This window comes from Carassius auratus, chromosome 40 (genome assembly GCF_003368295.1).
Source record: "Carassius auratus strain Wakin chromosome 40, ASM336829v1, whole genome shotgun sequence".
In the NCBI taxonomy this organism is placed as follows: domain Eukaryota; kingdom Metazoa; phylum Chordata; class Actinopteri; order Cypriniformes; family Cyprinidae; genus Carassius; species Carassius auratus.
The window spans coordinates 12,099,890-12,113,584 of record NC_039282.1 but is presented as its reverse complement, the minus strand read 5'-3'; the positions used below and the strand labels follow the sequence as shown (position 1 = coordinate 12,113,584).

The window sequence follows — 13,695 nt, the reverse complement described above, 5'->3', positions numbered from 1 at the left end:
TTTCTACTTACAAGCTTAGCTAGTTAGTTATGTCAGTGAGTAGCTAGCTAGCAGTAACACTGCTGGATAAAAACCTAAACTAGACTTTAAAAAAACAAAAAAACTTTCAAAACAAGAAAACTGTACAACAGAAATTAAAACAATTGGGAAAACTTTAACAGTGTCCTTGTAACATGTTAAATTTAATAATAATATAACTATAAATATAAATATAATAGTAACTGTAAAGTATGTACAATTACAAGCAACAAACTACAAACCAACAGTAAGTACATGTTGTTAATATGCTATTTGTAGAGTTATTAACAATAATAGCATATAAATAGTAGTCAAAAGAGCCAGACCCAAGTCTATATGATATTCTGATAAAGTAATGGACAGGCATACATCATACACTTTGCCACTGAGACAAATAATAGCATGCCTCACATCACATGATTTAAGGTATCGTTTATGTCTGTAGCTCAAACAGTGAGGGACAAGGTACACGCTGAAAAGTCGAACACTTAACGCCATGAAAACATATCGGCAATAAAACTGGTGATGCCTGTCTTAGCAAACAGCAGTAATAATTGACAGAGTGGGGTGTAAAGCAGCTGCACAGCGGCATGACATCAGAAAAACTGCCGTGATGACTGCAGTCGACGTATCAAAGGTCAAGGCATCGCAGCAAAGCCAAAGGTACATTTTTGTAAGCTTTGCCCACAGCATAGGGAATGGTTAACAAACAACTACCACAGAACCCAGACAGGATCCAAAAGCAAAGCGGCAATATAACAAATACACACCAGGGGCGGTTTCCTCCCGGACTGCACTAAACCGAACGCAGACTTGTTTCTCCCATCAATCTCTCACTTGCCAAGGGCCAGATCAGGGTTCCTCTCACCCCTGACCCTATGGAGAGAGAGAGAGAAGGGGGTTTTGGATTTGCTTGGGTAAACTTGCACAAAGCCTGCTCCATGGGACACCACAGGAAATGCGAGATTACAGTGTGTTTTCGCATTCTTTCAAACATCCTTGTTCGTCTGGCTTACACGGAGGCTCGTCACAAACGTAATGAGGAGAAATGCACATTGACAACACGTCTCAGAGCCTTCCCATGGTGACTCATCCACTCTGAATCGGTTATGCCAACAGACGAAGTGGGCGGCACAGAGACCCGTCGCTCTTCTGCACACCCCTCTTATTTTAGTACTTGTAACATGCAGCATAGAAAAACAACAAGAGCTGGGCCGTACCAAACCAACTGCATTCCTCCGCTAATGCGCTTTTACCTGACGAGGTCCCTACATTCCTCTGAAACTCACCATGTTGTTTCATCAAAACCACAAATATCATTCTTCGTTCTTAGATAGCATCTCTTGACGACGGCATAACCCCGACCATGTTTTGAGTTCTGCAGGTAATGAGTGTCGAGTACAAGGAAAACGTAAATAAATAAAGTGTTCTTTACAAAAATGTCACTATTTCAAGGAGGTATCACCTATTTTTGACTCAATACCCAAAAAATGAATTGTAAATCAGAAGACCTGATCATAGAAGATGTCTTTTTGTCATGTCATGGAATCTCTTACTGGTTTTCAACACAACCGGTTGTTATTTAAGGCCAAATATTTTGGTTTATAGACACTCATTCCCCTCCTAAACAGTCTGTAATCTTGCAACTTCGCAGTTGATTCTCAAGATACAGATTTAAAGCAACAAAGCAAGGCCCTTAGAGTTGATTCAAGTTACATATAGATCCACAAAAGGTGCAATAACTCTCCCGTCACACGTGTTAAAGTTAATAACTGTTATTACAGTGGGGGTGAGGTTGAGAGTGCTCTTGACATTTGAAGAAATCGTTCTTCGTGGTCTAGAAGTCCCTGAAGCAAAGGTCGTGACGTTCCTGTACGTCGTCTTGGATCCAGACAAGCCATCTGCTTGACACAGAGCCCGACTACAAACACTTTTAAACGCAACACTTGGACCAAGAGATCAAAATATCACAGACAGACCCCAAAAAGACAACAAATCAACCTTTTGCTGTACAGCATTAAAAAAAAACAATATGGGAAACCGACAGCTCTGGCCAGACTGCACAGATAAACGTTTAGCAACTGGAAGTAGGGCTTAATAAACACAATCTATTCCCTCTTGTGAGAAGCCATATGGAAGTGCTGAAATAAAGTGAAAGCCCTTTTCCGCCGGCCTGAGAAGCACTTGTCTCATATGAATCTCCTCCATCTTCCCAGTCATGACGCTGCTCGTTTTATAGCTCCTTTCCAGCTTACTGGTGATAGCACGGGCATCATTAGAGAAGTGTGACCAAGATAACAAGCCGTCGCAGGGGCGCTCGGTAACACCAGGCCCAGCACCTTTAAGCAATGCAGCACTTGCTCATGAGCGAACTGCTGGCACTGTCACCAGATAAGGAAGAGCTGGCCAGATAAAAACCATTCCCAGATGGCTCTCCTTTCGCGTGATGTAAGATGTGTTCGGCAAGACACACCTCCAACAAGAATGACCAATACGTTAGCAACTCTTTTTTACAAGTGTGTCTAAAAGAAAATGATTCACTATGCTTCTGTCACATGTATGTTATGTTTCTGTTTAGATATCCTCATGTTTCTTCTACCTGCTTTGACCTAGCCTTGATTAGTTCATTCGGTTTGCCATATATTAATATACAAGTAGTTTTTGAGTTATATTGAAAAAAAAAAAAAAAAAAATAATAGAATTTTGGATTTGGTGAAGTACATAAGAACATTATTATTATTTTTGGGTGAACTATTCCTTTACTGCACTGTTGCTACAGCCACTTTTGTAATAAATTACCTGGATAGTATACATTTTCATCTGTCTTTGCTTGTTTGTAAGGATCATGATATTTTATATTGCAGTAAAAGGTATAAGATATTTACTTTTCTAAATTTACATCAGTTTCTGAAAGGCTACAGTGCAGTTATTTTTAACTGAAACTAATAACTTGTTCACTGAAATTAAGATAAAACAAAACATAAATAAGATTAACTTAAACTCACAAAACTTACTGCTGACTAAAACAAAAATACATTTCCTTCATTGAAATATAACTGAAATACAAATAAATGAAAAGGATTTTAAAAAATAATAATAATTTGAAATGTTGCATTTGCAACTAACCAAAATAAATTAAGATTTAAGATTAAACTAAAATAAAAATAACAAAAAATACTAATAATAAAAGCACAAAACAAAATAGAACTAAAAATGAAAACTGAATATATAAAAAATATATCATGAATTATATAATACTAGTATTCAAATAACACTACGCCTAAATGCCAAATTTGTCCAGTGGTTTATAAAAATAATAATAACAACTTTATAGTGCAATTTAACAGCTAAAGCACATCAGATCATTAGCCTGCTAATTAAAGCATCACTGATCAAGATATCAAACAAAACAAAAATTAAAATAAAGAACTAATAACAATAATAAAATGGAATTATTCAGCTGTCTAGTCCATTATTGGGACCCATCCCTAACCAAAATGAACAGGGCCTCCTTCATACTTTAAGACTAGTTTGTACAGTGCTGATAGTTGACTGATATGTAGTTTATGTAGTTACATTAAAATTTCTAGTAAACGTGGATGCATTAGAAAAATCTTGCCGACATATTGAAGACAAAAATGTTCCATATTCCAATTTCAATAGTGTAGCAATGTACAAAGCAGAGCTCACAGAGCAGTCACTTTTAAATGTGGTTTAAGTAGTTTTCTGTTGGTCAACCTGGAAAATTCACACCATTAACTTTATTAATTGTGTGGGGAAATCTTTGGCCCTTATGCATTTATTCCCATTGAAAGGAATGGATATCAACCACAAACATTTGCCAAACAACAGTAAATCTGAGCGAAACGCAAGGCGGCTTATAGACCTGTAACAGTTGTGTGTATCACTCAGACTGCCTCTTCTCTTTCCAGCCCTAATTTTACTCGAACACTGTCTGCCTCCGAGGTCATTTCAAGACGCCCAATAGCTTCACTCCACCCTTGTGGTGACTGAATTGGCTCAGTATGCACTGAGCAGTGTTAAAGGCCAATGCAATGGTAACAAAGTTATTCTGCGAGTCGAGCAGACAGCCTCATCTAACAGCTTCTGACAAGGTGCTGGCCTTCCGGTCTGTTGGAGTTTAAGTACAGACGTAAAGAGATGGAAAGAGGGAAGTGAGATTAGGGCCAGTGCAAGAACTCACAATGGCATCATGCCTTCAATCCTTCACACATTTGGGCATCTTCAGACCCCCTCCTCTCATGACTACTCATCTTCTCGTGATTAAACCTGCCATATCTAATTATATGTTACACTGCAATGACTCCCTCCTTCCTGGCAGGTAGAAACACAAGTCACAGTTGAGGCTATAAAAAGAGTTTCTAAATGGTAAATGTAATTTCTTTTTACCTGATGAAGTCATGATCAGGAAGGTTCACTTACAAGCGCCTGCTTGTGCTCTTGAGAGCATTACTTGCACACATCAATGACGCACTACAGAGAACACGATGAAGGAAAGAGAGAAAATCTTGAACATTTCTACTTTTCTAGTTCTTAAAAGTTTAAATTATTCTATTTTCAAGAAAGGTTTCAATTTAATGTTATGTAGTGAAACTATTAATAAAACCATCAATAAAATTATCAATGTTGAAAATATTTTTATGAAAACTGTGAATTTTTTTGTAACATTATAAAATGTCTGTCACATCGGATTCATGTAATGTGTCATTTAATGTATTTCAAGAGCATTACTGACCTCAACACAGTCATGTGGGTCTTTTAGGTTCTGCGTTTTTCTGGATGTTGGTTGGACCATGTGACCAAATGACCCTGATTTCCCAAGTAAAGGTTTTTCAAATGAATAAACAAATATTAAATCTACTTAAACCACCTCAGGTCTTCTTTAAGAACGACATTCTTTAAATAATATTTTTTCCTCAGTATATCGGTTGCACCACCCTGACATAAGCGATTATATAACACAGAAACTATAGACATGCTCATTACACAAGTGTATTTAAACAATAGCGTGAATAGCATTTTACTATATTTTTGAATAAATAAACAGATCAGACAAAGAAGAGCAAGTCATTGCCCCAGAAAATGAATGCCAAACGAAGCACACTTCTGATGATCCGTTGACCGTCAGCAAATTATAGCCGAAGGAAAGGAGGTATATAATAATGTTCATCCCCCACAGAGAGGGCTAACATCCAGCTAAACCCCTTCTTACAGCGGTCTACTAGCCCTCCTCTCCTTGTTTTTTCACTTCCCCCAACCAGGGGCATCTCTGGTAGACATCCTGCAGGAAACGGAGCGTGGCTGAAGGAAAGAGGGGAATCCCAACAATCGCAACATAGCGACAAAAACCGCAAGAGCAACTCCAGAGGAAACGGAGGCTGAAAAGTCAAACAAAGAAGGGAGACCAACACAAGACTTTTTTGGAAATCACATGCCGAGTGTTTTCTTCCTTATAATACCAACAGCAAACACTGGAGACAACAAAACATGTCATAAAGCAAAGAACTGTGGCGAGAGGGAGGAGGCTGTGGTGACGATCCACTCGTATTTCTCTGCCTTGGTGTGAACCAAACACATACCCAGAGCCCAGAAACACAGACGCAAGGAGAAATAGCTTCAGTTTGGCGGGAGTCCGCCGCGTCTGTGGGAGGCGAAATTCCTGCAGGTCACAGAAAGTTCTTCCTGTGGGCCATCTTTGCTCGGTTTCTGCCTGTCTCTCTCTTGTTTCCCAGATGCTCTCATCTGAAGGTAAAATGCTGAGTCACCGAGAGCTGCACTCAAGGCCACAGGAGCGGCTGGAGACCGCAGAGAGACTGATTATTGACAGAATGAACATCGCTGATCTGCGCAAGCCAGTGCAGTTTCTGGGAACAGGCACCAGGGAAAGGGCTGTGGGGCTGCTTTATGGATACATAACACTACCAAACCATTTCAAGAGCTTTTGTACACTTGGGCTGCATCCAAAATTACTTCCCTACTAGATAGTAGTCCAAAAAAAAAAAAAAAAATGGTACGAGACAAGAGTAATATATCCAAATTCACAGTATTCATTAAACAGCAGATGAAAAGGTTCTGAATGATCTGCTATTTCTGTTGAGATTCTGAACTATCCCAGGAAACCGCAGTAGAGGAGTTCTTGTGAATGGCAGTGATGTAAGTGATACTAGCAGGTCACATGACAAATGACAACATGACGAATGTAACACGTCCAGATTACATTCATAGGTACACCCAAGTCATGTTGGAAATATCTGTTGTATTTATACATTTATTTGAATACGGATATTATATTTTTATATATTACATATTATTTTATGAGCTGAACATACATGGATGCCACCAATTTTAGAAATGTGATGGACACAATAAATGCAATGTTTGTATTGATGGTAAATAAAAAATAGATTAAAAAAAAAAAATATATATATATATATATATATATATATATATATATAAAACAATTATTTACTATAAAACTAGCAAGTTGCAAGTACAAAATATATTACAGCACTTTCATAAATTGAATAAAAGCATAAAAAACTGTGCATTCTTTATTCGCCATTTTATAAAAAATAGTTTAAAAAAATCTTCATTGCCATCTCGCTCTGACCAAAATTACTTAAATGCATCCGATGTCATAATTATGACTACTTTTTCCATCACCGACTATTTTTATTTTTTGTCTGTATTGTACAAAGTGCTATATAAATAAAGCTGACTTGACTTGAGCATGAGCCTATGGAAACTACAGCAGAACAACAGATAGCAAAGGTCACACCCTAAGAACATCCAGGAACTTCATCGCCAAGGACATTGGTGCAAAGTGCTATAGCAGGCGATACGAAACTATGACAAAAGTTAGTTGCCCTCTGTAGAAGTGAGCTTTCCCACCCCCTCTCAAAACCCACAATGTGTTCATTTCTCCTGAACGAAATAGAAACTTCTAATTTGAGTCATTTTCTTATCGATTCCAACACATCTAGACTCTACTGGGGGTTTCTGGGCAATTTGTGACAATGTTTCCTTCAGCATTTCTTACCCCGTTGAGACTCTTTAGTTGTTGCCCACTATCAAATGCCTCGTGTCAAGAAAAATAACAAAGTGGGGGAGTGTTAGGAGGAGCAGATTTCCTCATGGAAATTCGGATACTCATTAGAAAATGCCAGTTTTCTTTCCATGTAATCCAGCCTCAAACAAGGCAGCAATTCAAAGCAGAAGTGTTGTAATCTAGGGAACGCATGCTAAAGCAGCTATAATTAGCTCTTTACTTTATCAAACACAACCCAATTCTCAATTCAATTCATGTTCACTTTTTCCTTCACATCAAACAAAGGCCTACTCAAAAAGCATTCAGGGTTTCACTCTTCTAGCAAATCGCCTCAAAACAATTCCTGCCAGCATTAATATGACTTTCAAGTCACTCTGAGAAACAGAACAATCCTGTGGAAAGTAAGACTGTGACACAGTGCCGGATCTAGTCAATGCTTGTAGCGACCACATCTGAGCCATCTGCTTGTTTTCTATACAGGCCTAAAAAAGGCTCAGATTCCTCTGTAAGAGAGTAAACGTTTGAACCAAATACAGGTTACAATAAACAATCTAAGGTGTAAATTAACGCAAGGACATCAACGGTATTATGACTAAATTTTTACCTCACAAAGCAGCACTTGACCGTGTAACCTCACTGCTGCTACGATGTCTGCCATGTAGTCAACCTTCAGCAACCCAAAGGATTTGGCCAAAAAAACAAACAAAATGTAATTTTTCGGGTTTAGGGGGCCAAATCGTTGACCGAAACATTTCGACTTTAGCCCTATTCGCACGGGAGTGGTATTACCTTGTGACCTCCAGTCATTTGTATTAATTGAGGAGGATGTCTGTGATCTTAATCCCGTGCGAATCGTCCATGTCTGAAATTTGTCAAATAAAAATACGCAAATAATCTAGCATACTTCGTCAAACACCGAGGTCCGGTGATGATATAAGTCCCCTGCGAATCGACATCTCTGGGATTTTGCCAGCATTTAGCAGGTCGTATATCATTTTTCAAGGTTTTTGTTTCCTGTGTGCCATCTTTCGCGAAGAATAGAGCTGCGCTGTAGTGTTTGATAGTAGTTTGGGTGCTTTCACATCGCTATACCACCATACAAATTTGCAGAAAGAGAAAGCTGAAAAGATTTTGAGGTTAATGCGTTACAAATAAATCAAGCATATAGCTTGAGATATTATTTGAACCTGGTGAAATTTTAATGACACAGCGCACGAGACTATATTAGTTTCTTCTTATTTTTTTTTTATCCATCTAAACCGACCATAGAACGGGACTCTCAAAGCCTTGACATCCAGGTCTCCAGGATATAAATCAGTAAATTCAAGTAAAATCATAGGCTTCAATTTTAATGTGCGAATGCACTAAACGAAATTCAGATGTGGGGAGTAATTTAAAAATCATACAAGGTCCCCAGATCATAATAATCCCGTGTGAATAGGCTTTTGTCAGTGTCTAATCTGTGCACACACACAAATATGACTGAAGTAGCAATTACGTAAAATTTGTAGAATATGTAAAAAAAAATAATATTACATTTGTCGGCGCACTGCCAAAAAACTAAACTATGAACAGCATACCAAGCTCAATTACACTCAGTTTCATTTTGGTGGTGCTGATCCAATTATAAACAGAGCACCGATTTGATTTTGTAAATATTGCTTGATAAAGTGAAAACTATCGCACTAAATTCATACATAATTACTAAAATAGGTTTGCTACTAAAAATCTGCATCATTGTAAAACTAGCAATGCTACTACAGAGAAACATAGCTTTGCTATTTGCAGTAATGCTATACAGCCAACACTGTTTCAGGGTGGTTGCGAAGGCTAAAGGTTTGTTTCTCAACCCTATGAGTAATAGTGATAGTGATGCTTGCCTTAGCAAGCACAACTAATTATTTAGTCGTGTGTGTCATGCTAAATTCAAGGAGAAAATGGAACTGGGAAAATAAATGAGAAGGTTTAAATTAGCAATCAGCCTATCTGCAAAGTTTGGCAAGTGGACAGGTCTTATGGGCCAGACATTTGACAGATGAACATTGGCTAGCACTGAAGACACAGCTAAAGGGCTTAGATGGATCACAGATGCTTCTGTTTGTGCAAATCACATATATTAGCAAAGGTGGAAAGCATTTAGAGTCCAGCAAATGTCCCTATTAATACTAATGTCAGGTACAAATGAGTAAATATCACTCTTAATCTAACGCTGTGGCTCCAAAATAGCGCATGCGATGCCTAGATGGACTGCATAGATGGTGACTGCTCACGTCAGCTGAAATATATATGTGAGATAAGGTGAGCGGGGCTGAGGAATGAGAGATTAAAGTCTCATAAGCCCATGCCGTTTATCAAGAGTTTCCATCGGCCGGCTCAAAATGTTTGTGAATTTCTGGAAAGGATAGCCGCTCCTACAACAGTTTGCAATCACGTCTCTCTCCGAGGTCTGTCTACCTCCTCAAAGTTACCGAGACAAGAAACAACAAATCACTTTCTGCACTGAATTCCAAACTCACCCAAAAATGACAATCTGGTCTTCATTCATTCATACACTCTCATGTTGTTGCAAACATTCTTGTGTGGAGCAATAAAGCAGTTATATAGCAGAATGTCCAGGCTGCTCTCTTCCAAACAATGAAAGTATGTAACCATACAGGTTTGGAACGACATGAGGGTCAGTAAATGACAGAATTAACATTTTTTGGAGATCTAGCTTCTTAAAAATGTTCAACAACCTCAACTATTAACCTTTACTCTGAGCACACGCAACAAGAGGAGAAACACGGCAGTAGCGCTTGAAGAGTTTGATTACGCTGAATCCTCCTGCATTCTTCACATTTCAGCTAAGGGGCTCGGAGGGGTCACGGGGTCTGCGTTCAGGAATTAAAGATCACAGCAAAGAACACATGCGCCGCTTGAACAATTTAGAGTCTCTATAATAGGAAGGCAGTATAACAAGTATGAGCTTTATTAAGCATGTACAGGAATACAAGCATATGCCATACAAGTACAAAGTTGCAATGTTTTAGAGGAATGTACTTCCTGCAAGCCTCTAAAAGAGAATCAATTGCCACTTCAGAAGAATATTTTAGAGGCAGAGAGCCCTCGTGAGGGATATTTATTCACAGACAATATGGTAAATGAACAGAATGTCTCATTCATTTGTGCAATTCATCTGGTGCAAATATCTTAAAGGGTTAGTTCACGCAAACATTCTGCCATTTACTCACTTTTTGTCGATCCAAACCTCTATGACTTACTTTCTTCCCCAAAAAACAAAAATATGCTATTTTAAAGAATAATAATACGGTCCAAACAAACAACGCTGGACCCCACTGGCTTTCATTTCAAACTATCCAACCCAAATTCACAAGAAAACGTAGGCTAACCATTTGGTGAACTATTTGGTGATGTTGATTTCGTATGAATTTGTACAAGTGGGACGCCAACAGAAAGAAATGCAAAAATTAGATAGTAAGAATTCACACAAATTCGCCACTAAATCCCCAAAATGTAAAATAGCTATGAATGGCAGTTGGATTGTGAATAAAGTCAGGTTTGGAATGACATGAGGGTGAAAAAACGGTGACAGCATTTTAATTTTAATCATTCTTTAAATGTCCTGTAAAGGTGCCAAATAAGACCTGAAATCAGTCCTTCTGCCAATACTCCGGTGGGAAAAGGCCCCAGAGTTTGACTGGGCAGACATTCCAGCCCTTATCGTTCATTCCTGATTTGATGAACTTTCATCTGCATGACTTTATCTGAGGAATACCGACTCATTTTTACCCAACCAAGCATCGTCAACAAATTCCACACCGTTTGACTTTGGCACGCACTGATATTCTTGTGCATCTTCCAAACTACATCAAGTGTTCACTATTAAGTTGTCAAGCGGGTTTAAAAACGATGCCCTTGAATGCAAGAAGTCAACACATCACTAAAAGGTTTCAGCTACACACATGATAGTTGGGCAGCAGAACTAATACACACCACTCATCAAGCACACAAACACCAATTTGGAATATTTAAATCAATGTGGACTGTGCCAGATAAAGTCTAGGCAGTAATTCACACCTGTCAGATAAAGAACAATCTGAAAATGAATTTTAAGCGCATTATCGTGAGTATGGACAGTTCAATATATCAGCCAACGAGCCAAGTCAATTAAAGGACTATTTATTAATAGGATTTGTAGTAATTATGACATCTGGCCAATAACGGTACCCAGTTAACAGATTAAAAAATGATGTATTGTAAATACTAAGACAATACTAACTCAGATTCACTATAAGAAATATATAAAATGACTACTTCTATTGTCATCCATGCCAATAATCTCCAAACATTGAACATTGGCCAATTAATGGCCTGAAAACATGGAGTTTGCTAGCTCCCTTTACAAAACACAGTAACATCTGGGGTCTGAAAGCCCAGGGGTCTGAGAGGGTTATATCTTACTCAATCTGCTGTAACTTCAGAGCATGACTGTGTATACGAAGTCATAATGAATATAAAACAGATTCAAAAATGTTTTTTTTAATGAAAGTTCAATATATATAAACAGCTAGGCTACTATTAGCCATATTGAACTACCGTGCAATAATAGGTCAGGAATGGACCTCAAACCAGTTCTCCAGTTAAAATCAGAGAACAACGGTAATTTGTGTCAAAAGTCATGTTCCAAAAAAGCTCATGATTAATAATAACCATTTTTACACGCAACATTTTCAGATTTAGGTCTACACTTCTGATTAAGTGATGCAAAATTGGGTTTAATAAACCAGAGTTTGGTCGTAATCCAATTATTGCATCCATGCTAAAGTTTATATGAGCTTTACATAAACAGAATATGATCAAACCCTGAATATTGTTGGGCATGTAAACACAGTCCACGTATCAGATCGGAGTCAAAGCGTCAGTGCTTTATTTGGCTGATGCCAGACATTCGTTCACCCGTTTCCATCTCGATTCACGGAAACCCTAGCAATGATAATATTTTTGGATTCGATTATCACAAACCAATTTAGGCTGCCAGAAATCAAATTGAAATATGTAAAGCATAAAGACTGCTCTGTAACCTTTGGTTTACCACACATACAGCCTGACAGCTGTAAAGCTGGGTATCTGAGCATAGATATGAGAACATGTTTAGAGGCAAAGATGAACAAACTCCTGATCTGGGTGATGGAATAATAATCAGATCACAAAATATCACATGCAAACCAGTTTTAGCTAAATGTATATATCTATATATATATGCACAAATCTATATGCACCCCTCTAGACAAAGTAGCTAAATAAATAGTCCAAGCTTGCTTAAAGGATCCCATGGATTGAAGAAATGTATACATATTAAGGAAAAGAAAAAGACTGGTGCATACCACAGCATGCCTTCCTCTCTCTTCTCTTTCACTCCTGAATCCGTTCCAGCAGTGTAGCCGGCTCAGAAACTGATCAAGATGAGGAATAACAATAATACTAGTCCAGCAGTAGTCCCATAAACCTCGGCGTTTCCCTTCCGCAGCTGTCCGACCGCGATGCAATCTCTTCTCTCAATGACTGATTGTTTTCTGAAAGTTTTCAACAATCTGATTCGTGCTTCTCTTCGCAAACGCGGCACAAAAGACAAAAAGCATCGAGGCAAACCCAGCCTGGAATATCAGATCCCCGTTTCTTGTTGGAAAGGAGGGGGCGTTGAAGAACACAGAGAGAGGGAAAAACAGCTTTGTATCCTTGTGTCTTCCCTTGGGTTCAGCACGTTGTTTTTGAGCACTTATAATTTCCTTTGTTGTGTCCAAAACATCCCGAGTCGCCCAGGCGTCAGCACGCGGTCTGCGCGGAACAGCGCAGGTCTCCAGCGGGAAGAAAGAGGACTTCTCCCAGCATACAGGCGAGATTCAGTGACGGAGCGCGTGTGAATGTGTGTGATAATGTGTGTGTTTTTTTTCAGCTTCCCAATAATGGCGGCCCTTCTCCCGTTCTCGGTCTCTCTCCTCCCTCCTCTGTAGTCTCGCGCATGGACACGATTACCGCACACACACGAGCGCGCGCTCTCTCTCACACACACACGCAGTAGGTATTATAACGCCAGGATAAGTATCTAAAGGTGCTGTTAGTCCGGTGGAATCAGGGTTTGTGTTATTGTTGTTGTTGTCTTAGAAAAACAAATAAGATGCTCGTCAGTAACAATAACAAAAACTGTTCATATACAGAGGAGAGGATATGGGACAGATGCCACAAGGACTCAATCTCAGCAGGCTTCGAGTCAAAACTTAAGTCCAGTTAGTGAGTTTAGGTTCAAGCAGTAGAATTGCTAACTGAAAAAAAAAAAAAAAAAAAAAAAAAAAAAATATATATATATATATATATATATATATATATATATATATATATATATATATATATATATATATATATATATATATATATATATATATATATATATATATATATACCAAACCTACCAATAATAACAATAATAAATAAATAAATAACATTCAAACAGAATATGTAAAAATAAAGGCTGATTAATGATTTTGATCAAAACTAATAGTATATAGCCTATGTATTATATAAATTATACTTAAGAATTATTCTACGGTATT

The 13,695-nt window shown here is 38.2% G+C and overlaps 1 protein-coding gene across 2 annotated transcripts in view; it reads right to left on the bottom strand.

Moving 5' to 3' along the window:
• Positions 1-13,355, bottom strand: part of LOC113058590 (rho GTPase-activating protein 35-like) — a 98,305-nt gene extending 84,950 nt beyond the window's left edge. For both annotated transcript variants that reach the window (XM_026226621.1, XM_026226622.1), the window contains exon 1: positions 12,472-13,355. The gene's annotated coding sequence lies outside the window, so the exon portion shown is untranslated. The remainder of the gene's footprint in view (positions 1-12,471) is intronic.
• Positions 13,356-13,695: the final 340 nt, after the last annotated feature.